The sequence below is a fragment of the Marmota flaviventris genome, chromosome 11, assembly GCF_047511675.1.
Source record: "Marmota flaviventris isolate mMarFla1 chromosome 11, mMarFla1.hap1, whole genome shotgun sequence".
In the NCBI taxonomy this organism is placed as follows: Eukaryota; Metazoa; Chordata; class Mammalia; order Rodentia; family Sciuridae; genus Marmota; species Marmota flaviventris.
Window position 1 is genome coordinate 20,084,572 of NC_092508.1, and position 27,824 is coordinate 20,112,395.

The 27,824-nt window shown below is 46.1% G+C and overlaps 1 long non-coding RNA gene across 3 annotated transcripts; it reads right to left on the reverse strand.

Annotated features, from left to right (window-relative positions):
• Positions 1-27,204, reverse strand: LOC139707703 (uncharacterized). 3 transcript variants are annotated; one of them, XR_011709164.1, is made up of 7 exons: positions 26,579-27,204; positions 21,378-21,502; positions 20,257-20,410; positions 15,572-15,702; positions 15,162-15,272; positions 7,966-8,095; positions 1-809 (listed from the first exon to the last, which is right to left on the reverse strand). It is a non-coding gene; the product is annotated as an uncharacterized lncRNA (long non-coding RNA). The 3 variants fall into 3 exon arrangements; XR_011709163.1 differs by lacking the exon at positions 7,966-8,095 and having other exon boundaries at positions 26,579-27,199; XR_011709165.1 differs by lacking the exons at positions 7,966-8,095; positions 26,579-27,204 and adding an exon at positions 22,119-22,465.
• Positions 27,205-27,824: the final 620 nt, after the last annotated feature.

Consider the following 27,824-nt stretch of genomic DNA (forward strand, 5'->3'; position numbering starts at 1 on the left):
GAAATAAAGGACCTCAAATACCATCTTGAACATTCCTCCCTTCACAAATAAAGATATCTAGGTTCAGGCAACCTAAATGGGCTGCCCAAAGTAATGTGTCCAGTCAGGGCCAGAGCCGGGCCTACAGCCACCGTCTTCTGAATCCAGATGTTGAGTTTTTGTATTATCCAGGCTGGTATTCACACCATGTGCCACCCCGACAGCCTCCCTGGGATGATGCCCTCTCCCCGACCCATCTCACTTTGAGTGAGGATTATTCCCATCCAGGAACCCTGGATGCTGAGGGTAGCCAAATGTCACACAGTAGGTAGGGAAGCATACATAGAGGGGACAGTGACCACAGAGGACTCTAGGGAGAGCTTAAGGGGGAAGGCAAATGGTTAGGAAACAAAGAGCAAAGACCTCAAAACATTCTGACTGGGAAAATTTGGACGTTTCTGGTTCTATAACACCCATGCTCTGTACTCCTGTCTTCCTTCTCACGACCTTGTTCTCTCCGGGACACCAAGTTCTTCATGAGTAACGCTTTCTTTTTTTTTTTTTTTAATTTTTAATATTTATTTTTTTTAGTTCTCGGCGGACACAACATCTTTGTTTGTATGTGGTGCTGAGGATCGAACCTGGGCCGCATGCATGCCAGGCGAGCGCGCTACGGCTTGAGCCACATCCCCAGCCATGAGAAACGCTTTCTTCAGGAAAGAATCTCATGGGCACATCCACACTGAGGTGGAGCTGACCGAAAATTCTCTCAGGTTCCACAGGACAGAGCCAGAAGGGACCCGAAGGGACCAGAATATTGCCATCCCAACCTGGAAAAGAAAATATACAGAAGCTAAGTGATAAGCACCCTCATCACCGTCTACGCTGTGGGCCGAGAATGTAAATCAAAGCACTTGAAAACTGTCACTCAGAAGGTACCCACAGGCGCCACCTCCCTTCCCAGGAGAGCTCCCTTCCCAGGAGAGCTCCCTTCCCAGGAAAGCCTGGCACAGGGAGGTGTTCCCAGGGCTGGATCCAGCGTTATTTCTCTCATACGTCCTTTGGGATGCTCTGCCACAGCCTTCACCTGGAGCCACTTCCTGGTCCTCCCAAGTGTCTGGAACAGTATTCCTTCCAAGAGGCCATTACCCCTTCTCTCCTGGAACTTGGCAGGAGTTGGGATGAGACAGCACCCCCTCTCCTTTGCTTGGCCATCATGAGACTAAAACACCAAGCTATAGTTATATGTGAATTAGAGAAAATGAAAATGAAATGATTATCTAGGCTGGACACTGAAGGCGGACTCTCTCAGCTCCCAAGGGAAGCATCTAAGGCTCAGATTTTCACAAGGAAGAGGTGGTGGTGCAGGGCGACCATGTTGCACAACTCCTGGGGGCTCTGTGGATGTGACAGTCATACAATGGCTCTCCTGGCATTGTGGGGGTGTGACCCACAGCCTAAAGGCAGCATTGCCTTGTCCCTAAGTCAGCCCACTACACTCAGGTCACTCACATGTCCTCGAGCAGCTGCTCCTCAAGTGTCCCTGTCCTGAATGCCTCTCTCCTTCAGGAACCCTCTCTCTTTTCCATACAAAAAGGTCTTGGCTTCCTAAGTCAGTCCTATTTAACTGTCTCAAGTAGAGCTATTCACGCAGCCTACGGTCAGCACCAGTATGTTGGTTGCCACTCAGACTTAAAGATACCAGGGAAAGCAAGGGTGCCAGATGATGGGTGACTATAGGTCCCCGGATTCTCCCAACAGTGTTCTAAGGCCTAAACAGGTGGGAGATAGAAGGGTACACACGGGGTAAAGATTCTTGCCCTACCCTTTTGGTCAGTGAGTCCCATTATTGTACAAGCATTTGATTTTCCTCTCTTGTGGACAGCCAGCCCCACAAAAGGGCTACACTGGGGTTGACTTGCCATTCCATCAACGACCAACAATAACCTGCACAATTCTCCAGAGAGAAGAACTTCTCTCTAACACATGCATTTTTAACAGGGACAATATTGCTGTTGGATCTTAACTATTACAATAACTCATGATCTCTAAAGCATCACAGTATGTGAACAGACGTCTACGGAAGAAAGGAGGAAATGATAAAGAAATCAGTGTATACGAAGACTCCTAAAGGGAGTGGTAAATGGGGGGGGGCGGGGGTGTTGATAAACACCTCTCCAACCGAGGAGGAAAATGAATGGAGGAAAGTTTCTAATCCTTAGGTCCATAATAGTTATTATTATCACCACCACCATCATCATCATCATCAAAACATGTTTTGCCCATCCCCTAAGTTAATCCCCTAACAATCTTAAGGGCTAGTATTATTATACTCATTTAAGATGATGAAACGGAGCCTTAGAGGTATTGTCTAAGGCCACACAGCTAGTAACTAGCAAAGGCATGATTCTAATTATCCACGAACCTAGTTCATGGTTTCAACCTTCCTACATCATCATCCCAGTAAAAGGGAGGTGAACAACAGTGAATCTCTAAATTCTACCATTTACTCCATCAACCCAAGTCCGGCTCTAAGACCATGCACAACAGCAAGATCCTAAGAAAGGAGACACCTGGGAAAACTAGATTGGGATAAGGATGGGAAGGGAGGAGTTAGCCTCTTTCTTCTAGTCTAGGAGGCACAGTGGGACTAGGGACCTTGAACCTGGGGCAGAGAGAGAAATGAGAAGAGGAGCACGGCCCTGGGGTGTGCTCAGCTACTGCTACTGAAACCCCAGCATGGGCTGCAGCCAAGCCCAGGAGATGGGGTGACCTTGATGCAAACAGAACTTCCCTGGGCAATGATTCTGCAAATATAAACACGGACTCACCACATGATGGGTTCAACCAGTTCATGTAAACACTGAAGGGAGAAAAAAAAAATTCAAAGAAAAAATAGACTTCACAGAGATGGAGCAGGGAAGTTTTGTGACTCAAAAAAGAGAGGCAAGTCCAGGGCTACAGAATTCTCTGGGCCTGAGACAAGGTCACAAGGGCACTTCCAAACTTGCACAAAGGGAACCTCAACCCCCTCATAGTGTGGGAAACCCTTTGTCAAGGGCAGCAAATCCACATGTGGCTGGCTTTTCCCCTACACCAAAAGCCATTGGGCTAGACTTCTGCAGTCCTGGAGCAGGATGCATTAGATGTCAGGACTTCCTAATTGCCAGGTGCCTTCCCAGAAGAAAGGGAACTCAAAACGAGTATCTAAGCTGAGGAACAGTTGCACTACTTGGAGGCAGGGGGATAGATGGAATGAACGCTGAAGAAAGAACACACCACTCCTCCCTGCCCCTACTGTTTGTGTGGGAAAGAGGACGCCTTCCTCGGTAGCCCTGTGCTATCTATGAGGATGCCAGCAGAGTCTCTGGGTTTTTGTTTGTTTGTTTGTTGTTTTGTTTTGTTTTTGCAAATAATCCAGGCTGAATCTGTAAAAAGAGCTGCTCTCCAGAGCACTTGTAAATACCATGCTCTCCTGGGCCAGAGGGTTTTGACAGAACTCCATCTCTGGCTTTCCAAGACACCTATTACCTTCAAAGAAGCCAGCCACGGAGAAGGTCGGTCACAGGTCCCAGTAGACAGTGGGGGACATGATGCTTTGTATTGCTGTCATGGTCTCCCCAGCGTTTCCAGAAAGAAACACACACACACACACAAACAGAGAGAGAGAGAGAGAGAGAGAGAGAGAGAGAGAGAGAGAGAGAAAGCTGTGGGAAGCTGCAGCAATCAGGGCAGTCAAAGGTCCAAAGAGGGCTGGAGATGTCTCTCCCAGCCACATCCCTGCCCTGGAATTCATTCAGGGGCCAAGCCTCTTGCTGGCTCAGCAGGACACCTGCCCACCTGGGACAGGAGGGAAACTGAGGGAAAGATACTTGGGCAGGCAAAGCCTAGTGGTCACTGGAAGAGACTGGGAGACAGTCTAAAGAAGGAATAAGGACAAGTGCTTTTCAATGAACATTGAGCAAACTCAGGGTGCTCCACATGGGTCAGATCAATAATGGTAAGTCCCAGAGCAACAAAGATACTGGAGGCAACCCAGTCCAGTGGACTCCTAACTCCACCACGTCTTGGCAAATCACATGACTTCTCTTACCTGGGTTTTAAAATGGGATTAATAATAGTAGCATCTCATAGAGCAATTATGAGCATTAAATGAGTTAATTTTTGTGAAGCTCTGAGAATATTTGAAGTGCCTGGCAGATAACAAGCATTATTAGCATTTGCTAAACAAACACAAGCTCCTATGAATTTGCCTAGGGTTTAATGCCAAAGGCCTTCTCTCCCTATTCTTCTTTTATTCATTCATTTGTTTGCTTAACAAATATTTATTGAGTGCCTTCACTCTATCAAGCTCCTGTGTTCATACTGCCACTATAAAAATGAGCAAAACCAACCATGACTTCCCACTCTTGGGGCTTAGAGCCTGAATATCATCTCTTTTGATTAGCTTTTCCTCTGCGTTCCTCCAGACTTCTGTCAGGTTAAACCGGCCCAACCTAGATCAAATCTTGCCTGGGAGCACACACCCCTGAACATAGAATCTGAAAAGGAAAAATTGCTTATGGTTTTCCAGCTGCCCCAGTCTTCAAGCACAGGAGAGAAAACTGCTGGAATCACCAGAATGAGCTCCAGGGTTCAGAACGCAGATGAAGCAGACCAGACTGCCATGCTCGGCATCCACACCCGCCATGACAGAGCGTCCTCCACTGCAGCGGTCCCAACCCCAGAAACTGCATTGCTCACATGTCCACTCAGTGGAGGTTTGGGATGTGATCTGGGATCTATTTCACCTGACACACTCATTCAAGACTCTGAGTTGAAATCAAGTTATGAGGAACCAGAGGACCTATGTGGAAGGTCCATTTACCTGTAGCAAAAGCAGGTGGACCTGGGGCAGGTAGTAGGGGCTGCAGCTTTCTGAGGCCAGCAGAAGCAGCAGCTCCCATAGCAGCCCACTCCTGGAATCTCAGCCTAGAATCTTCCTTCCTCCCTCCTCCCAATGGGCCCATGATGCATCTATACCACCTCACAAACACCTTTCAGCCAACACTAGCTGAAGTGTGACTAGAAGTGGGAAAACCCCGAAGAAGAACTGACCACTCCAGCCATGTAACTATGGGTGAGCCAAGCCCTAAATCTAAGAAGAAAATAAGAAAGCCATATTCCCTAGGTGCTGGAGACGGTGATATTTATTTAGTTATTCTTTGGCTAGAACCAGGAGCAGAACCAGCCATGAGAATTTAACAAATCCCTCCTTGGCATTTTTATTTATAGTAAACCAGGCAGAGAAAAAGTGAGAAAACTAAAAATTGGTTCAACCACTCTGGAAAGCAGTATTATGATGCCTCAAAAATCTAGGAATGGAACCACCACTTGGCCCAGTTATTCGATTCTTCTGTACATATCCTAAGGATTCAAAATCAGCATACTACAGCGACACAGCCACATCAATGTTTATAGCAGCTTGATTCCCAATAGCTAAGCCACAGAGCCAATTCAGGTGCCCTTCAACCGATGAATGAATAAAGAAAATGTGGTATATATACACAATGGAGTATTACTCAGCCATAAAGAAGAATGACTTTATGACTTTTGCCAGTAAATGGAGGGATCTGGAGACTACCATGCTAAGTGAAATAAGCCAATCCCCAAAGAACCAAAGATTGAATGTTTTCTTCTTTGATACGTGGTAGCTAACCCACAATAAGGGAGGAGGATTTAAAAAAAAAAGAAGAAGAAGAAGAGTAGTTCAGTGGATTTGACAAAAGGGGATGAAGGGAAGGGAGGGGGCATAGGAAAAGGAAAGACAATGGAATGATTCTAACATAACTTTCCTACGTACATATATCCATACACCACGGTGGGTCTCGCCATCATGTACATCCATAAGAAATTAATTTAAAAAAATAACTATGGGTAAATAAAAGAGAGATCAGCAGAAAGAAGGGAGCAGGGGGAGGGGAAGGAGAGGGACTGGGGACTGAATTAGAACAAGATATAGTCCATGCTTTTAAAATTATGTCAAGATGGATTCTGCTGTTATATAGAACTGAAAAGAACCAATGAATTAAAAAAAATAAAAAACTGTGAAATCTCTCCTAACTGCCAGAGGATAGGGTCAGTCCTATTCTCAGGCTGATCCCCTGCTGTGAACAATAAAACTCTCTCTTTTCTCAAAAAGAAAGAAAAAGAAAAGTAAAAAAGAAAGTGGGAAGCTCTTGGCTGCACAGGCCATGGAGGGAGTGAAGGAGAGCAGACGTGGGCAGCACCGCACTCTTCCCCTCCTCACCCTAATCCTGCCAGACTTCTCTCGAACACACCCCAAGTGTGCGTCGCTGCCCCGGGTCTTTGCCCTTGCTGTCCTCTCTGCTGGGAAGTGACCTCCTGCCCTGTGTCCCCATTCCTTGGTCTCTGCAGCACTGATCAATTATTTTACTGATGGGTTTACTTGTGTTTATGGTCTCTTTTGCCCCCTTAGGACATGAGTCCTGGGAGGCCAAGAGCTCTGGTTTGTTCCTGCTGAATCCTTCCTTGAAGAACAAGCCTGGCCAATGGAGGAGGCCTGAGACTAACTTGTTCACAGACTCTGATTCCTCAAAGCCCTGCTTCCTAAGGGCAGGGGCTTTGGAGTGGACCCCAAAGGGCCAGGAGACGGACAGGGCTGCAGCCCACCCCAAGCCCATCTTGAGAACAGAAGGGACTCGTGGGTTAAAACCAGAAGGTCAACGGCAGGGAAATCCTTCTGCCTTCAGAAATTAATAAGCTAAATCAGATGGAAATAAACTTAATCTTCTCTTTCTTCCCTTATTACCCTAATTGGTTTAAATTTGTGGCAACTTCCCAGCATTCTCACAATGGAAACAACTCGTGTTGCGTTGGAAGCCCAGAAAGTAATTACCCTGTGGTTTTACTCTAATTCACTAACAGATACTCTTCAGCTTAAAGATCCCTGAGAGGGAAGGAGTAAATAATGAAGATTAGAAAATGCTCTTTCCATTCCTCTGCTGGTTGAAATTTTTAAACTATGACAGACATAATTAGTTAGGACGCTTTTCTTAAATTAAAAAAGCACATAGCTTAGAGTACAATGTAAAACGTAAATAAACAGATGCAAACATAAATACAACTGGCCATCTCATTGGTGAACCTTTAGCGGGTTTCAAACATTGCTGAATACAGCCTTGGTTTTATTCCAGCACTGAGCAAATTAAATTCTTTTTTGATTATCCTAACTTGGACATAAATTCTCCCCGGGGCTTATCCTAAGTCGAGTGTGCTTTGTGTCTTCATAGCAGTTTTTGTTTTTTAAAAAAAAAAAAAGAGCACAAGGAGCCTCCAACCAACCCTGGTCTCTTTCTAGCAAGAGCGACCTTGACTGTCCTACTTGCAATTTATTAAAGAAAAGTTCAATTTGTTCTTTTAAGTCCCTCAGCTCTTTTCCTATTTCCTTTCTCACCTTCATGCCTGCCATGGACACAGAATGTCCTGTTAAGAAAAGCATCAGTGACAGCTGTTGACACCAAACTGGTGATGAACGGGGAAGAACACTATTTAAACAGGCAAGAATACATTTTCAAAAGACACGTAAAGTGATTCTCTACCATGTTCTCTCTCACACACCCACAGTACCCAAATTTACCTGCAAGATCCTTTGAAAGTCCTGAATAACAGCAAAACAGAGACTAACACATTTCCCTCAAAAGGAAAAGGTTCTGGGAATAGCCACCAAGGACCACAGGTGACTCCTTCCCTGTGCCATCCCCTCTTCCTTCTCAATTTGGTGATGTGGTCTTGGGTACAGGAGGCTGTCCTCATCCCCAGGGCTCTGAAGTTGAATCTACCACTTGCCACATAGTGGGGAAAATTTTCCATAAGTCCATCTACAGAAACAGATTTTCAGAGCTTGGTTTGCAAAGAGAGTTAGAGAGGTAGAAGAAGGGAGCCCGAGAACACAGAAGAAAAGGGGTGTGGACACCCCAGGCCTACCAGTCCACGACGTCCATATTTTCTGTTGTGTTTCTGTCTGCACAATACATCTCTAGGTGGTGAAGCCTCTGAGTGGCATGACCTCTACCTCCTCTCCAAGTTTCTTCTTCCTCCTTGGTGGCTCCTCAGGCTAGAAGAAACCTCCGTGGATCATCTGTGGCTTATAGATTACACAAAAGCAAACAGTCCTCCAAATTTGGGGGCCAATACGAGCATGTCAACTCCTCATTTTCCAAATACTATGTCAGTTAGGGGAGCTCCTGAGGACAGTGGTGGAGAACCCAAATCAAAGGGGCTGAAACTATCAGGAGAGCCATCTTCTCCTGTCACCAGAACAACAAAGGTAGATGGCCTTAGGCAGTGGCACATCAGCAGACAGATGATACCTCAAGGTATCTTGAGGCACCCCCTCTCTATCTTGATCTTTCCCTCTCTCCAGCCTTCTATCCATATTGTCTCTCATGACTGGAAGAGACAATTAGTGGCAACAGAGATGAGAAGCTTTCACATTCCAAACAGAGAAAGCAGAGAAATTTCTGCCCCAGAAGCAGAAGTTAAAATCCTTCCATCATCTAATCTACTGGGCTATATGTCACCAGGTTAGACCAGGGGTTTTCCAACTTTTCTGACTTGGGACCCTTTAAAAATTCTAACAACTGTGTAAAAGTAGGGAGAGCTTTCGTGCAGGTGGGTCACATCTATCGATAGGTATTAGAAATCAACACTTGGGAATTCTTCTACTATTTATCGATTCGTTTTAAAGCAATTATATCCTCATTACACAGTATACTTGTTAGGAAAAATAACTGTTTTTTAAAGAATCTAGCGAGAAGCATGACTTTGTTCCTCATTTTGGCAGCTCTGTTTCATTTCCAGTCTAACAGAAGGCGGCTGCACACCCCCTTCTGCTTCTGTGCTCCCTCTGTCACAACCCCACGGGACATGGAGGCTCTGGAAAACTCCAGGGTGTCCTCAGGAAGGAAGGACAGTGGAAAAGGCAATGAAGGGCTTAGTAAAAAGTATTTTTGATGTCCCAGACCCCTTCCAGGAACTGATGGCCACAGCCGTGGGACTGCTGGCTGACCGACCAGGATGGCCCTCTGCAATGCGGGACGGGGTGGAGACCCAAACAAACGGGAACCTGATGGAAGTGGAAGGGACCCTGGGTTTGGGTAGAAATCACCAGTGTCTCCTTCACAGATGTTGCAAGCAGACATAAACAACTGCCATCTCCTATCCCCTCCATTTTCTTTAAAAAGAGCCTTTTGATATCAAAGATACGGGATGAATAGAATTTCACGATAAAAGGTAGTAGCTTTGATTGAATATGTATCATTTTACGAAAAATTTACGTTGATTGGACATGGACCAAGAGGGAAAAGGAAGCCTATGTGTAGATGTTCTCTGACTTGAGAAGGAGGGGGATGGGGTGGGTATCAGCAGAATAGAGACCAAATGGGGAGCAGGTGGGAGCAGGAAGGATGGATGCCATCATCAGGACATATTGAGCTTAACTCAGCCCTGGGAGTCACACTCAACACTCTGACAACTGTGTGTAGAAGTATTTAGATCTAAGGAAAAGATCTCAGCTATCCATAGGAAAAGCTCTGCAGGCTTGAGGTATGCGGATCCTAACTGAAGTCTTGGGAGCAGAGAAGGTGGTCCAGGGGGGCAGGTGAAACAGGAGACCAGAAGAGAAGAACCCTGGGGGCACCCTGTATCTTTAAGGACAAGTAGAAGAGAAAAGACAGGCAAAGGATAATGAAGAGAGGTTTCCAGAAAGACAGGAAGGCATGTTCCAACTGATGGTCTGGAGAGAGTTCAAGAAGGAGTGTAAAAATGGCGGAGCTGGTATGTGGGAGCCCAGCCTGAAGGACTGCACAGGCCGATTGTGGGTAGCTTTCCTGGCTAATCTCTTTCCTGAAGTGCCTGCAGCCTTGAGCTTCCTCCCTATTAAAAGACAAAAACAAAATACAAGAAACCTGCACCGAGAAAAGAATCCCTAAAAATATCTGCAATGGCAGCCCAGTATTCTGCTGTATGGGTGTGCCGTGGTGCAATGGTAGTGCCCACAGTACAGTGTTAAGGGAAGAAAGCAAGACACCAGCAGGGGAGGAGGAAGATTCCGGCTGGGGGACCCATCCATGCGCATTGGTATGCAAAAAAAAAAAAAAAATTTCCACACATAAGCGCACACATGTGTGGAAATGCAAGCACAATAAAAGAAGGCCCCAGGGGCGTGCTTGTCGGGGTTGGGCTCTTCGGTTTAGCTGAGCTGTGTGCAGCTGCTAGCTCTGTGATGAGCTTTGGAAGAGATGGGGGGACGACTTCAGTGCCAGGTGGCTGGGGAAGAGAGAAAAGAGAGAATGAGACAATTTCCACCAGGATTACAATGTTGGAGAAAGCACACAGATGTTTAAAGAGTGTAGACAAGGCAGGATTTGCTGCATGGTGTAATGCAAACATCTCTATCATCTCCCAAGGAAGTCTAGAAAAATCTTCATTATTCAGCAATGCTTTGGGAATCGAAATTGGGGAGAATACTGATTGTCCCCCAGATGGCACAGAACAGGGACCACAGCAGCACCCATTTACTTGTATTACCAAATAATAACACTAAAAACTGTGACTTCTTGAGCACTTGCCGTATACCAGGAACTGCTCTAAGCCCTTGGCATGTACTATGTCACTAAGTCTCCACCACAGTCTCATAGCATAGGTACCATGCTTGTCCCAATTTTACAGATAGAGCCACTGAGGCAGAAAGAGCTTCATCACTTGTGCAAGGCCACAGAGCTTCAGAGATTTTGATTTTGGCCTCCACACTACTTTGCCTCTCGGCAAACTAAAGAATATGCCTGTCAGAAATAAGAACAAACCCTCAACCACACTCGTCTCTGAGTAATGAGAATAGGGGTGACTTCCATTTTCTTCTTTTTGTACTTTCTGTATGTTTCATATTTCCTACGGTGATCAGGAATCACTACAATAGTATGAAAATACAATGAAAGGATCTCATGACATCGTAACTACCCAAATGGCAGTTACATCTGATCAGGGCGTACAGGAGACCTCTCTTGAAAGGATTGTACACTGGAATAAAGAGTAAATTCATAAGGAGACCAATTTCTTACCAGAAAGTAGATTAGAAAGGCACTAAGCAACTCCGTGAGACAATAGGGCTGGGGATGTGGCTCAGTGGTGGAATGCCCCGAGTTCAATTCCCAGTGCCACCCTCCCATTGCCCCTCCCCCCCAAAAAATAGCTGGTGGCAATGAGAAACTTAAAGAACCTGAGTCGCTGCCTTGTCCTTCTCAATACCCTCCTAATCTAGCACATTTCTCAATAAATTTCAATTAATTGATTAATACGATTTTCATTTCCATAGGTGATCTACAAAGAAGGAAAGAATTAAGACTGTCTCCCAGGAGGAAGCTGTAAAGCACAGGGCTCCAGGGACACAGTGTCTGCCTCCCTGGAGATGTTCCCCCAGCACGACAGCTTTTGGGGTGTGAAGAAGCAGAGGACCCGCCATGCTGACTCCAGCGACCCTCGTGGTTTGGAAAGAGGCAGCCCTAGTCAGGAATCAAATATGAACAAACATCTAGGCCTGGGCTGAAGCCCCAGCTTAGATGGGCTTTTAGAATTGCAGGGTGTGATGGGACTTCGGGACTTCAGGTGGACAGCCCCTGCAGACCTTACCACAATGTCACCACTTGGCAACCTCTAACCTCCCTCTGATCCTATCTAGGACTATGGGGTCTGACAGGTTCCCCAAAGATCACATCCTACTAACAGATCCCTAGTGAGATGTTTAAGCCTCTCTGTCCATCCCATTAAGAACAGATGTCCTGGATTACTCTAGGACATAGAACCTAGTGGACATTCAAGACTTATTGTGCACGACATTCAGCTCAGCCCTCTCTCGCACTCACCGGGACTACCATCTCTCATCAGAATAACCCAAATCCACGATCGTCGGTGCTTTTAGAATTCTTGATTCATTCCTCTAAGCAGCAATATTTTCAAATAAGACAAAATCTGGCTAACTCTGTGAATGCGATTAATCTCCAACTTTCCTTAGGCATCCATTTCCTCCTCTGCGAAATGAGAAAATTAGACCCGAGAATCTCCCACTGAAATCTAATCCAAGACAAACACTATGAACCTGGGATCACTCTCGCTGGTACAGTGGCAGGTGGGGAGAGAGAAAGTACCCAGGATTTCATGGGAGTCAAACCTGAGCTCCAGGTAGCGATCGCCCTGGCAAAGAGCAAAGGCTGTAAATGGGAAAGTGGGTGTATTCACACTTGAGAGCTGGGAGGCTGCCAAGGGTCCAGGTACACAGAGCAAGGCCAGGCCTCAGCTCACTCAGGGACACGCCCACCTAGGGGGAGGGCCCCACTTGCCCAACAGCTGTCAGGGCTGGGGACAGGGTGCTCAGAGCTTTACACCAGAGCTTCAGAAGACACGTCCCCCTCGTACGGCTCTGAGTCTGCAAGAGGCTTGGGGCGGCAGGTGACTGTTGGGGGAGAACTTGGCAGGGTCTTTCTTTTTTTTTTTTTTTGAATATTTATTTTTTAGGTGTAGTTGAACACAATGCCTTTATTTTATTCATTTATTTTTACGTGGTACTGAGGATTGAACCCAGAGCCTCGCAAGTGCGAGGCGAGCACTCTACCGCCGAGCCGCAACCCCAGCCCTGGCAGGGTCTTTTCTAAGTGAGATTTCGAAAGCTTTTTTACAGGGCTTAGGAAAACCCTGGGCAGATCATCAATGAGGGAAGACGAATGGAAAAGTCCAAGGGTTAGGATATCAGGAAAAAGCAGATGAAAATAAGATCACAGCCAGGAAAATGCGACCCGTGGTGTGAGCACCATGACCATGGCCCCAGGATGCCCCCACGGAGGTCCTCAGCCCTGTCACAGCAGGCAGCCTGTAGCCATGAGAAGCTTGTCTGGCTTCAAGTCCCATCTCACGCGTAACCCACAGTTGTGTGATCGGGACCAATCATTAACCTCACTAGGCTCATTTTCCTCATCTGTATAATGGGCAAAATAATACCCACCTCCTGAGGTTCTTAGGGGATTTAGTGAGATTATCCTAAAAAGCACTCAGTAAACCTAAACTGCACCCCGTCGTGTTAGTGATGCTGGCAGGAATCACAGCCACCATCGTCTCCTTAAACTTGCCCTTGCCTAGTCTCAACCCAACAAAATTGCTATTGCCCATTCCTGAAGTTCCAGAGTTTGAAGCAGATGATGGAAAGGGGAGGCGGATAGAAAAAACGGATCCCCAGTGATAAGCCAAAAGAAAGGGTCTTTTTCTTCTCAACAGCCTGCACCCAGCTGTGCCTCCCAGGGCTCCTAGCACGGGGCCTGCAAGGGGCAGCCTGTGAACCCAGCACAGCTGAAGTGACCCAGAGGCTGACCTCCTCCTCGGGGACAGAAAGGGGGTCTGAGGCACAGAGGTGAAGAACACCCTCAGCAGAGATAGGAGAGGTGTTTCGTGGTTGATGTGAAAGGGGAGAAGAGGAAGATCATGAGCTCACATACTGTGCAGAAAGTAGAGTTCTCAGATCAAATACAGGGCTCCCAATTACATCTGAATTTCAGATAAACAAGAAATAAGTCTGTAAGACAACTATGTCCTGGACAGTACATAAGGGAGACTGTGAAAATTGTTGTTTCTCTGAAATCCAAACTTAACAGGATGTTGCGTGTTTGTGTTTGCTAAGTCAGGCAACCTTGGCAGGAAGCAAGGTGACAGCAGGCTGGTGGGAGTCCTCTGGGGGGAGGAAGGGGAGGGGACTCAGCCTGGCAGGGCCTGGGAAGGGGGGATCAAAATCAAACAGTGTGGACAAGAGGAGCTCATGGCAAGGGAGTAATATCCAGACTATAGAAGGAATTCAGAAAACTGAACACACACACCCCAAAATTAAAAGTGGGCTTGGGACCTAAATAGACACTTCTTCAAAAGGAAACAGAAATGGCCAAGTATATGAAAAACTGCTCAATATTAATAATCATCAGAGAAATGCAAATCAAAGACACAATGTGATATCATCTTACTCCAGTTAAAATTACTACCATCAAAAAGACAAAAAATAGCAAATGCTGCTGAACACGCAGAGAAAGGGGACCTCCCGGACGGACACTGAGGAATGTGAAATACTACAGCCATTACGGAAAACACACGGAGATTCCCTCATAAAACCAAAAATAGAACTGCCATAAAACCCAGCAATCCCACTGCTGGATATATATTCAAAAGATGAAATCACTATACTAGAGAGACATTTGTACTCTCATGCTTATTATAGCACTATTCTTTTTTAAAACAATATGGTGCTCTCTTTTTTATATATATATATACCTTTTTTATTTTATTTATTTATTTTTTTTAGTGTGGTGCTGAGGGTTAAACCCAGTACTTTCCATGTGCTAGGCAAGTGCTCTACCACTAAGCTACAACCCCAGCTGGAATCAACTGAGAGCTCCATCAATGGATGAATAGATAAGGAAAATGTTATACATACATATAATGAAACATTATTCAGCCATGAAAAAGAATACAATCATGTCAATGGCAGCAACATGGATACAACTGAAGGTCATTAGGTTAGTGAAATAAGAAAGTCACAGAAAAACAAATACCATGTGTTCTTACTCATTTGTGGAAACAAAATGTCCATCTCATAGAAGAACAGAGTGGAACAGTGGTCACTAGAGACCAGTAGTCCTTAATTCTTCTCTTAAGAAGAAATAGTTAGTTCTAGTATTTTGTAGTATAGTAGGGTAACTATTGGTTACAATGATCTATGATATATTTCAGACTAACAAAAAAAAAAAGTAGTATGAAATTCCTGACATAAAAATGATTACCATTTGAAGAGACAGAAGTGCTTACCCTGACTTGATCATTACACGTGGTGTACACATATCAAATTATCACACAATTCCCCACAAAGATGCACAAATATTATGTTTTAATGTTTAAAAGGGGCGGGGTGTCAATCAGGACTCCTGTGAAAGATGGCAAGGCTGGCCAGGCAGAGGCGAGAAGAAAGAGTTCTACAGGCCTGAGTGCAAAGACCTGAAACGCACAGAGCGTTCTGAGCACCCCTGGGACCCATGCAAAGGGCACGGTGCGTGCGGAGGCAGGACAACCAGACCATCTGCTAGAGTGACCCTTACCTGGAACACATCTGTGCAGAACTTCCTTACGTCTACCATGTGCCGGTCTCTTCCTGAGGATGCGGCAGTAAGCAGGAAGGCGAGCTCACAGTTCTCCTGGGCGACTCCTCGCTAGCAGGACCAGAGGGTGTTTCAGATAAACAAGTAAACAGTGACAAGAGCCAGAGGTGGCCGACTAGCCACCAAGCCCGTATTTACTTGGTTAATCTGATGCACCATTAGGTATTTCCCAGATGTCGTCTCCTGGAAGAAGCCTCCCCTAGCCCATTGGCCAGGGACAGGGGTCTCAGGCACAAGGCTTAGTACCTAATTGAGACGGAGAGTTTCCTTCTCCACACCACCCACCAGCCCACAGACCCCTGGGGAAAGGCTATTAATCCTCTAGTACCCAGCAGGCAATTAGTACTTACTACAAGCTAAAAATTTTTCTGTTGAAGAATTCTAGGCTCTTTGGATATGGGACGTATCCAGTTGATTCCAGCTGGGGTTGTAGCTTAGTGGTAGAGCACTTCTCCTGGTGACTCCAGTCAGACTGATGGATCTGCAAATTCAGAAAGGATCGTGGGGTTCAAATCAGAGTTTTTAAAATTTCAATGTACGGACCATTTGTTGAAGAAGCCATGAGTGGGAGTGTTCTTGCCCAGGACAGTATAAGCATCATAGAGTTCCATAAGATTCTTTGGTTCTTTAGTAAGTAAGAAGAATCAACACTAGAAAACTTGAAAAAGAATTTTTAAAAAGAAAACAGCCAAACCACACAAAGAAAAACAAAATCCTCTTGGTGAATAGGGATTACTTTGGGCCTGAGATAGGTGGCTCACAGGATCAGAGGGAAAACTGGGCACCAGGTTTAGAAAAGCCAGATCCACAGCATGTCAGGATATTTGTGGAGTAGGGAAGAAAACCAGCATGCTCAGGAGCCGCTCCAAGCCCTTACTCATTTCAACTAAGTCCAGGAAGAGAAAACACAGCTGGCGCAACTCAGGGCACAGACCTGCTTCTCGCTTTTACAGGTCACCTTAACTGAGACCACAACTACACTCAGGGGGAATTCTGCACAGGATAGGATGTTAGAAAAAAAGAAAATGGACCCTGAGTGTCCAATATCCGAGTGCCCTTTATAATTATGGAGCTTTACCAAACCGTCAGAATGTAAGTACAGGAACAGGTGGCCCAGGGATGCTACAGAATCTCCTTCAGCAATTTCTAAAGAAAAAAATTCATGAGCCCCTTCCTGGAGTTATTTGAATGGAACATTGACTAGAAATAGGAGAACAAGCCAGATAACATCTGTCACCATTCTTTATAGATCTACCCCCAAAAAATCAACATTTCAGGAGAACAAAGAAATTATCCATCAGTGTGTCTTTTGTATGTGGGAGTGGGAAGTCACGCCGTCTCATTTTTTTGGTGTGGTGGTGACAGAAGGGCAGGGGCTCGAGGGAATGAGCTGTTGGGATAACCAGTTTCAGGGTTAATGGGTGGCGTCTAATTTATGTACAGATGTGTGTTCAGTGTTGCAGGTGCACGTCAAGATAAACATCCAGACACGTTGCTGCGCTGCAGGCAAGTTGCCCTCTTGTTGGAGCACCTGGGGTTTGCAAATTTGGAGAAGGCATCCCCACCCAAGCAACTGTCAAGAATGATGGATGCTGAACTCATAGGTGAGAGGGAGGCAGGAAAGAGAGGGCTAAGCTCTGGGAACCTACTCGTATTTAGTTCCATTCTCCTTATCCTTAATTATCAGGGACTGGCGACTAGAAGTTCTATCCAGGATTCCCAGGAAGCCAAAACACCAGAGAAGTTATTGGAGAGGTAGTAAGAACAGCTTAGAAATTATCTGCGGGACACAGGAGAAGAGGAGGGGGCTGATAATGGGGGACAGAGAGACAAGGGGGCAGAGAACCAAAGGGAGAGACCGAGAAGTGATTTTTGCATGTCAGGAAAGAACAGGATAATTTCCCTTTGAAACTATTGTTTGCACAAGAAATTCTACTCTCCAGCTGTAATACCAATCATCCTTCTCCTGATTTTCAAAGCTCAACAGTCTTTTCATGGCCTTCCCAAATTCCCCTGGCCAATTCATCTTTCCTTTCACTTCCCATTCCTTTGTTTCTCATTTAAAAGCTAAAGGAGACTGGCAAACAGGCATTCAAACTGTTACAGCCCACAGACACCATGTCCCCAAGTTTTAAAAGAAATAACAGCAGTCCTTTTCAATCCTCACCAGATTGAAAACCATTTTCACATATGCAATCCCATCCAATTGCCACCTCGGCCCTGTGAAATAGGTCAGGCAGGCAATGTCTTTCTTCCAAGATAAGAAAACCGTGGTAGAGAAATAAAGACCTGGGTTCAAAATGATGCAGCCAGTCAGGAGTGCAGTGGAGGGGCAAAGCCCAATCTTCCCTGCAAGTTCAAGTTCCTTTCTAACACCACACTGCCTGAAGTCTGTGCTCTTCACCTCTCAACAGAGGGAAATGTGATTATTCTGGAAAAGAGGGAAGGAGGTGGAACTGAAGCACTGCTCCTTAGGATGGGGATCCCCTGCAAATGCTCTACTGGTGGGGAGATACCATCCAATCCATCCATTCTGCAACGGTGCACAGAGGCATTGATACACAGCTATGTTGGGCAGGTGGCTGCTTCTCCTCCTCCATTGTGTAGCACTTATAAATTGGAGGGAAATGTGACCCATCCCCAACTCCAAAGACAGCCTCCAGTTGGTCTAAACCCATCAGACAATCCCATCAATTTACCATAAGAATTGGTCCATGGGGCTGGGATGTGGCTCAAGCCATATCGCGCTCGCCTGGCGTGCGTGTGGCCCGGGTTCGATCCTCAGCACCACATACAAACAAAGATGTTGTGTCCGCCGAAAACTAATAAATATTAAAAATTTTTTAAAAAAAGAATTGGTCCATGGGTGAACAATAACCCAAATTTAATTCAGCTGGGCCATGCTTTCCCCTGGGAGTCATAGTGGCCGGTTCGAGTTGGCTTAATGAGAGTGAAGCCCAGGACCAAGGCCAACTTTATGGCTGTGACTGGCAGCCACACAGGCCCTGCACTGACTAGATCCCCATCATTGATTTGATTCTCTGGTTTTGTCTTCTTGAAGGTCTTCATAATCATTGTTAACTTAAGGGGCCCCAATTTTTTTTCTTTCTTACTAAGCCTCAAACATTATATAGACGATTCTGCGCAGGACTTTGATTTGTTAATGGAAAGTGGAAACAAGGAAACAGGCGGGCTGGCTACAGTAGGCTGCCATTCTGCAACCATGAGAAAAACCAATCACGAGAGCAGAGCCAACATTCAGGGGAGGGCAGAGCTCAGAGATCACAGTGAGCTGCAGTCCGGGCCATGCCTACAGTCTACCACTCAGTTGGACTCAAGGTCTTACAAGCTAAAATATCCCTTTCTTGATTTAAGCATATTTCAAAGAAATTTTCTGTTACCTGCAATTGAACACATCCTACATGATACAAGCACAGAATGAGTAAGAGAGCTCTCAATGCAACAAATTGACATTTAGAGTCACAACAACAGGGCAGGAAGGAGTGACCTCAGCCACCTCCTCCACACATTCTGCACTCCACCACAGGTTTTCTATGAACTTCGTCCTGTCCACTCACTCCAGCACCTATGGGTACCCCTGCCTCATTAGCAACTTGACCAAATCAGCACCTACTTTCTGACTCCTTGGCATGCAACACACTCAGCCCTGAGTTGGGCTGAACCATTTATATGCCTTACAGCGTCGACTTGGCCAAGAGGCATAAAAATGGTAATGTTTGGAGCTGGATAGGACCCTATAATTTTCAAATGGAAACAAAGCTCACAGGGTAAGTGACTTGTCCAGGGACATACAGTGATGCAAAGGTCTTCGGAAGCCCAGGAACCATTCACACGTGTCTATGTACAAGTTAAAAGATTCTATCTTTCTCCCTATTAAAGAAAATACATGGCCCAGTTGTAAAGGGTTTGGTACACAAAACTATTCTATCTGCTCCAAGACAGACTCTCCAGCTGTTTACAAAAGTCCAAATCAGCTCCGTGTTCTATTCTGAGAAAACTTATCTATTCCCTGATGGAATTTAATCATTCATATTCTGTACTGAATTGTCTGGGTTCACAACCTGAATTATTCCACTGACTAACTCTGTGATCTTAGGCAAGTTTTTCATATCACCATGATTCAAATTTCCTCCTCAGTAGAACAGGATGATGGTATCTACCACAGAAAGGTGAAAGGATGAAATAGGTTAAAGAACATAAAGCACTATAACAGGACTTGCACATAGTCTGTGCTTAATGAAAGTTAGCTATTGTTACTCTTATTATTATACGCTCCCTTACAGCATTGCTCATGGGTTATCAAGGATATTGCTCATGATTATTAAGTTGATATTTTACTTTTTACAAATGTCTGCTTTACCTTCTCCCAAAAACAGCTTCAAGAGATTGATTAAATATGATTTCTACAACACCTAGGACAGGGCTCTGCTCTCAGTGAGTACTCAACAAAGAAATGTTGATTTGTTTTATTGTTGTTGTTTGGTACTGGGGATTGAACTCAGGGGCACTCAACCACTGAGCCCATCCCCAGCCTTATTTTGTATTTTATTTAGAGACAGAGTCTCACTGAGTAGCTTAGGGCCTCGCTTTTGCTGAGGCTGGCTTTGAACTCTAGATCTTCCCGTCTTAACCTTTCAAGCTGCTGGTATTACAGGCGTGTGCCACTACACCAGGCTGAAGAATTATTGATTTGTGATTCGCCTCCTCCTCTTCTGGCAGTTGGGATATAAGAATTTCTTCTCCACCAGCTTTTAAAAAGCCTAGCTTTCTGGTTTGCAAGATGCAGAAGCCAACCAAGGTTGGGATGCAGCTCAATGGTAGAAGACTTGTGTAGCACACATGAGGTCCTGTGTTCAATCTCCAGCCTCCAAAAAAAAATTAAGGGAAGTTTCCAGGATCTCCTAGAAGTGGCAGGAAAGAACCTTGTTCTTTGTTCTAAGTGCACACAGGACCAATACGAACTGGGCTCCATTATAAATGAAGACATTTGCATTACATGTCAAGAAAAACTCACTGTGTTGGGGCGCTGGTAAACTTTCAAAGGAGGTCATGGTGCTTCTTTTCTGGAGATGCAGAAATGGTAGAGGCTGCTTTTATCCTAGATGGCTGGAATGAGATCCTCACTGCTGTCAAGTGAACTGTCAGGTGTCTCATGTTCTTGTGTGGACCTGAAATCAAAGCAAAGCAAAAACACAAGAGTCCTGGAAGTCAATGCCTCACAGCCCAGAAGATTCCCTGGAGCACCCACAAGTCACAGAAGCTGTGTCCAGGGCCACTTCTTTTGTCTCCAGGGTGAGACAGGATTGGGGACAAGTTGTGAGGAATTAATGACATCTTATCCCTGCAGGAATCTGAGCTCCTTGGGAGAAAGGTGTGGTCTAAACACCAGGTATTGTTATAATGAATCAGAATTTCTTCCCTTCAAATCCTTTCTACACCTTAATACTCTTAACGATGAACCATTTCTAGGAAAGGAGAACTTCAGGAGCCTTGAGACATCACTTTCCAACCCAGTGAAGTGTTTGGGTCCTTGCAGCCAGGCTTCCCAAGCTCTTTTCTTCTCGGGGATCAAATGCCTCCGAGTGTCCAGACACCCTTCTGTCTAAACAGGAAATTCCCTATTCCTGACCTCTACCTTTCCCTTCTTTTCCTTCCTCGGTTTTCTTTACCCTTTGACCTGAACATAATATAAATATTTAATCTCATTTAGTACCTGAAAAATTATCTTTATTTATTGTGTTTATTTAGGTGCAAGTTACTTAAAAACAAAACAGGAACTACAGGATTGGGTCAAATGGGTCTGATTTTTCCACTGGAGGTCATCCTTTTGGGTATTTAGATAATTGACTAATTTCTACCCAAACATGCCACCGATTTTTCCAGCCATCTCGTTTTTGGTCCTTCCTTCCCACCACATCTCCTGACAAAATCCTACTCACCTTTCAAAACCTCTTTCAGATAACCCCCCTCTGTGAAGGCTTTCCTGGGAGCCCCTCCTGTCCCCTGCCAGCTACCCTCCTCTGCATTCCCAGAGTGCTCTGGGCAGGCCTGGTGTGGGTCTTTTCACAGCATGCAATTCTCTGGGGCCTACTGGGAGGCAATAGGTGTCCAAGCAGGACTCCTGAATCACCCTACCTGGCTTCCCAGACAGTCTTGAGATGCCAGGCAAGTGTGATCTTTTCTCTGGGCCAAAGATCTCATCTTGTTCATTTTGCTGTTGTTGTTGTTGTTTCTGATTTTGAGGAGATTCTATGCAATCTCTGGGGAATGAATAGAGAAGGAAGAAAAGGAACTGAAACAGTATAATTAATAAAGAAAAAGCTTGGAGAAGTTAGAAGAAAGAGGGGAGGGAAAAGGAAGGGTTTTGTAAAAGGAGAAAATACATCATTTGAGAGTGGTCCAGATGTCAAATATCCAGCCCCTGAGTTAGCATCCCTCACTCCAAGACAAAGCTGCTGTGAGCATCTGCACTGGAGTGGGTTGTGGGCTTCTGTGCTGGGGTGGGGGTTGCTATGTCAGCTAACTCCATGCTCCCGTGCACCCATGAAGTCTTGGGCTGAGGCTGCGGTACAGCGACAGGACGAGGCATGAGCGGGCAGGTTCCGCCAGCCTGCCCTGGCACAGTTCGCACAGTCTGCCTCTGAGGCAGGACCAGCCTTTCTGACTACCCCGCCCCCTCCTCTCCTAAGCCAGACCAGCATAGCCTCAGGCTAAGAGAAGCCTGTAGCTGTCAAGTTTGGGGATCAACTTATCCTTTTAACACAAAAGTCAGACCCTGTCATTCCCATCCTGAAGGCTCCCCAGGTGCCCAGGATATAATCCAGGGATTTTACGATGGCCCCAGTGCCTGGCAGCTTCTCTGCACTCTGTTCCTACCTGGCCTTCTAGCTGTCTCTTAAAGATACAAACGAGGCCCCCCACTCCGTCGGCCTTGCACTTGCAGTTCCATTCTGAGGAGCTACTCCTCAGTTGCACAGCCTGCACCCTCGTTCATTCAGTTCTCAAATGAGCCCATTGGGAGGCATCTTCCATGACCACCTCTTTCTATGTTATTGTGAGACTGAATAAAAATTGTAAACAGGAGGGACTTCATAAACTGGAAGATTCTGTAGAAACCTGAGTCGGAGGCAACATGCTGTAGTGGAAAATCACTGAACTCAAAGCCACAGGGTTGAGCAGGGCCCAAGGACTGATTCCATCACTTACTTCCCCTGGGACTTTGGGCAAGTCATGTAACCTTAGTTTCCTTTTCTATAAAAATGGTCTGTTGTGAAATGGAGATACCATATGTAGGAGCAGCAAGTACTGGTTCCCAGCACCAAGCAGATCATTGGTCTGGATCTGCTCATGACCGAGAAGACACGGGAGCAGCACAGAACACCTGGTTCTGATGAGGCTTAAAAGGTCTGTCTGAGGAACAAGGAGGAGTCGGACTGAAGGGACCATAGGGAGAATGAGGAGGAGGTTGTGAAGAGCAGAAAAAGCAGTTTGGCCCCCAGAGTCACTAATGGGCATTAAGGATCCATTGATGGTTTTAGAGAAGGAAACAAGAAAAACAAATGTCCTCTGTGAGAAGTAGCTCAGGAATAGGGAATGCTCTGAAATCCTTGGGTTCTCCACTTCAGGGCTAGGAAGCACCCTACTGGAATGAAATGTGTGTTTCAGAGGACCAGGGCCTGACTAGCATCTTCTTTCTCATAGCCAGAGCTCAGAGCAAAATATCTATCCAGATTTCTAGAACTTGGACCTTGTATTAATTATCTATGGAGACATAATAAATTATTTCAGGAATTGGTGGCTAAAAGCAAAAATGAGCATTTATTATGTCAGTTTCTGCAGAATAGAAATGGGTGAGGGAGCCTAGGTGAGTAGTTTGGACTCCAGGTCTCTTGCAAAGTTGCGGTCAAGATGTCACCCGAGGCTGCTGTGGTCCTCTGAGGATCTGACTAGGGCTGGGGGTTCAGTTCCACAGCAGCTTCCTCACATGGATGGCAAACTGATGCTGGTTGTTGGTGAGAGGCCTCAGCTCCTCACCACATAAATTTCTCCAAAGTGTTGCTTGATGGTACTTGTGACACTCGAGGACATGGGCACCTAATCCCCACAGTGAGTGTCCGAGAGAGACTAAAGCAAATGCTACAGTGACTCTGTGGACCTAACCTCAGAAGACACTCACCATCACTTCATGGTATTCTGACCAATTCTGATCCTCCGGGAGAGGTCTAGATAAGAGGGTGATCAGGCATCACTGGGGGCCATCTTGGAGACTGGCTACCATGGCCAGGGAAGAGTGATGTTGAATAGAAAGATCTTGGAACCAAATAGACCTGGGTTCCAATTCAAGTCCTTGACCACTCCCTGTGTGACCTTCTTTTATATAAAACAGGTGCCAAATAATAGTGCCAATGTGGCAGAAGGGTTTTTTAAGAAGTCAGCCAAGTGGTGAGTACAGAGTGCTTAGTCCAGTTCACAGGTACGGAGCCTTGTGAAACAAAGGCCGCTTTGCTTATTGGTATAAGGGATGAGTAGGTGGGGCACAGTTCAACATTCGTGTGGTCAGCCGAATAATGCCCTGCACCAAGGTATCCGGGCCTCATCCCTGCAATATGTGAGCACGTTACCTTGATGGCAAGAGGGACTGCACAGATATAAACCTAGGACTTGGGATGGGGATATTATCCAGATGAGCCCAATCATGTAACCACAGGGGTCCTTTAAGAGGCAGGCAGTAAAGACACAGCCAGGAGAGAGCAATGTGAGAGCAAGAGCAGAGGACTGAGTGGCACAGCCAGGAGCCAAGAAACCCAGGTAGCCAACAGCTTGAAACCGAAAGAAGCAAGGAACAGATTCTCCCTTGGAGCCTCCAGAAAGAACCACCCCTGTCAACACCTTGGTTTTGGGATCACTTCTGGCCTCCAGAATAAAAGAATAAACTTGTTCTCTTTTAATCCACTGTTTGTACTAATTTGTTATGGCAGCAAGAGGAAACTAACTCAATCCTTTGAGAGTGCCTAACTGACACCTGGGGCTTAAGGAGGAGGCTGGATGGGGAGAGAAAGGGCAAAGGAGGAGCAGGAGGAAAAGGTGCACATTACTGAACCTCTAAGGACAACCCGCCACCCTCTTGCAAGTCGGGGTGAGCCCTAACTCTCTAGGTGCTGGAGGTGAGGGAAGGAATGGGTTTGGGACCCAAATGCAAATGAGGTAGAAAGCAAAGGGCAAGACAGTGATTTTGCAGCCGACTGGCCAGGCCATGGACTTGACATTGACAAGAGGTAGCTATTCCTCATGCCCTCAGCGGCCCTGCTCCAAGGAGAGCAATCTGCAAACTGTTTTCTCCCCTCTGAAAAAAGGACACGGAAAGGCTCCAGGAAATGCCATCTCTAAAAACCTTCAGGGGGTGAAGAGGAGGGGGAAAGACAGCTTGTGTTCCTCTGTCCCACTCGCTGCTTTGTGACACTGAGAAAATCTGTTTTACCTCCACTGGCCTCAGTTCCTCTGTCAAATGAGACATTTGGGGATCACATAGGTGGATGCATACAGGATATTCCATACAACAGAACAGTAAGCAATTAGCACATGGTAGCTGTTATTATGGTAAGCAAGTTCATTTAGAAGCATTTATGAAGTACTTAATGTCTATGAGACAGTGTAGACGCTTGATAATAAGACATTGTCAGCTCCTTGTGAGTTTATGGTCAAGTGCAGGACACAGGCCATTCCTACAGGGCATCGAGGCCAGGCTGGAGAGTCCTAAGATTATGGGTACTCTAATAGGTAAGCAAAGAATTATTTCTGCAGCAAGACAGACTTCAACCCCATGGCAAACCTGAGAGCACTATCTGGGTCTAAAGACGACAATCAAAGTCTGGTCGTTCCTTTTCCACACCCCAAAGTCACCATGTGTAAGACAGCAGCTATGGCTGAGGATATGTAGCTCAGTAGTAGAACACTTGCCTGGCATGCATGAGCCTTGGAGTCCATCTCCAGTACAACAAAAGATAGAAAAAAAGAAAGGAAGGAAGGGAGAAAGGGAGGAAGGAAGGAAAGAAAGAAAGGAAAGGAAAGGAAAGAAAGAGAGAGAGCAACTGTTCTTGGTTGGTGTTAAGATTTCAGTAAAATAGCTGGGTGTGGTGGTGCACACCTGTAATCTCAGCAGCTCCAGGAGCTGAGACAGGAGGATCACAAATTCAAGGCCAGCCTCAGCAAGGCCCTGAGAAACTGTCTCAAAAAAAGACAAGAAAAAAAGGAGGGGGGGGGGTCTGATCTAGGGCTGTAACTCTGTGGTAAAAGTGCCCCTGGGTTAAATCTTCAGTACAAAAAAAAAAGAAAAAGAAAGAACAAAAAAAGGATTTCAATAAAATAATCCACATAGTAATGGCTCCATTAGTAGCAGTTACTCTTATTAGTATAGAGAACCCAGGCTTTGGAATTATGCAGTTCTTTATTCCATATCTAATGGATGCACTTACAATCTGTCTGATCTTGTAGTTTAAATTTACCAAGTATCTGCTGATCATTCATGAAACCAGAATGATCCCCCTTACTTACAGAGATGTCATGAAGTTGAGAGATATTTCATGCGGCGAGCCTGGCACTTGGTAGATTCCATAAAAGAGGGGTATGTTGGCCAGGCTCACCTGCAAGGAAAAGCTCCTCACACCACACAGAAATTGAATGACACTGGAGGGTCGTTCTGCTCCCTCAACTTTTGTTGCTCACCTGGTTGGCCCTGCTCGGAGAGATGGCGAAGGTGCTAAATTCTTGCTCCATACCAGACATGGCTAATAGAAAAAGTAAATACTGAGCCATGAGCAGTGCCGGCCAGAATACCTACAGGATCCTCTGTTCCGTGCACAGCCACCTTCAGGCAGCCTTGCCAGGGTCCCCCTCTGGTCTGATGCAAAGGCAGTGCCTCCATCTTCAGGAGCCACACTGACTTCTCCCTGACAGAGGCTCTCATTGACCCTACTTGCAACCCAGCTGAGTGGGGCAAGAAGGCAGATGTGTCCTGTCCACAAATAAAACCCACATAATCTCCCAGGATAGCAAAGAAACAGAAGCTTCTATCTAAGTGCCTGTGTTTGGGGCTGGGCTGAGTGTGCCCTTAAGAAGGGACTAGTACTATTATACCCATTTCCTGGTAAGTAAACTGAGACCCTGAGAAATGAAGTAGCTTGCTGCAGATGGTAAGAATCAAGATTCATATCTAGTCATTCAACTTTGGAAAGGTTTTAGTCTTTTTTTTTTTTTTTTTTTTTTTTTTTTTTGCTGCTGTAACTAAAGGACCCGACCAGAACAATTGTGGATGAGGAAAAGTTTATTGGAGGGCTCACAGTTTCAGAGGTCTCAATCCATAGACAGCAGGCGCCACTTCTCGGGGCTCAAGGTGAGGCAGGACATCATGAAGCAGCAGAGGGAAGAGGCTCACATGATGATCAGAAGGAGAGAGAGAGAGAGAGAGAGAGAGAGAGAGAGAGAGACTCCACTCAGTAGATACAAATATATGCCCAAAGCCACACCCCAATTCCCACCTCCTCCAGCCACACCCCACCACCTCAGTTACCACTCAGTTAAACCCTGTCAGGGGATTAATCACTGATTGGGTTAGGACTCTCACAACACAATCATGTCTCCTCTGAACCTTCTTGCATTGTCTCACAAGTGAGCTTTTTGGGGACACCTCAATCCAAACCACACAGAAGCCTGATTTTCCCACCAGGGCATGCTGACACAGTCTGAGGGTCCCAGAGTGCCAGAAATTGCCCCCTAGCTAACCATGGACTCGGGGAGGCTAAGAGGTAGCAGATGCCCACATGGGCATCTGTGGAATCCCAAGAGGCTCCCTGCCTTGATAGGATCCAACCAGACTCTCTAGCCCCTGCAGGACCCTGTCCCTCCCTTTCCTTCAGAGCCTTCTCCGTTGCTCCTCTGGAGAGAACTCTGCTAAATCATTGCTGGAGAGAAATCTGCTAAATCATTGCTGGAGAGAAATCTGCTAAAACCAAGCCCTCCCCAGCACCCCCAGGTCAGCCTTGGGGAAAAGGCCTTCTTGGCTAAGGACACCAAAAACTTGTCAACCTTTCACAAGCGCTTCCCAGGCAGGGAATTAGAGCAAGAAGACAGAGGGGGGAGGAGGAGCCATTGACCGGCGCTTCCCCCCAAACACGGAGCCAGTCCAAAGCGTCCTGAGGGCTGGAGCCCAGCAAGTCGCAACTCACCCAGAGCTCTGCCCCTGCAGCTGCGCCAGCTAATTATAAGGGAGAGTTGAAAGGAAGGCTCCAAACTTCACATGACAGTGCCATTTGGTCTTCACCCTCCTTCTCTCCTCCTCCCTTCCTCTTCTCTGTTCCCTTTCCTTTTCTTCCCCCTTCTTTGGTTCCTGGCAGTGTGCTCAGGGTGGGTGTGGGTCAGCTGTGTGCACAGAACCACATGTTTCCTGGAGCCAGCATGGACTCTGCCTCCTGACCCAACACCATGGCTCGTCCATTGGTCCCCTTGAGAAACAAGCGAACAAGGGGCTTAGACTTGTCCCCCTCCTGCTGTCCTCACCTCGCACTGTACAATGTGCTTGATGATTCA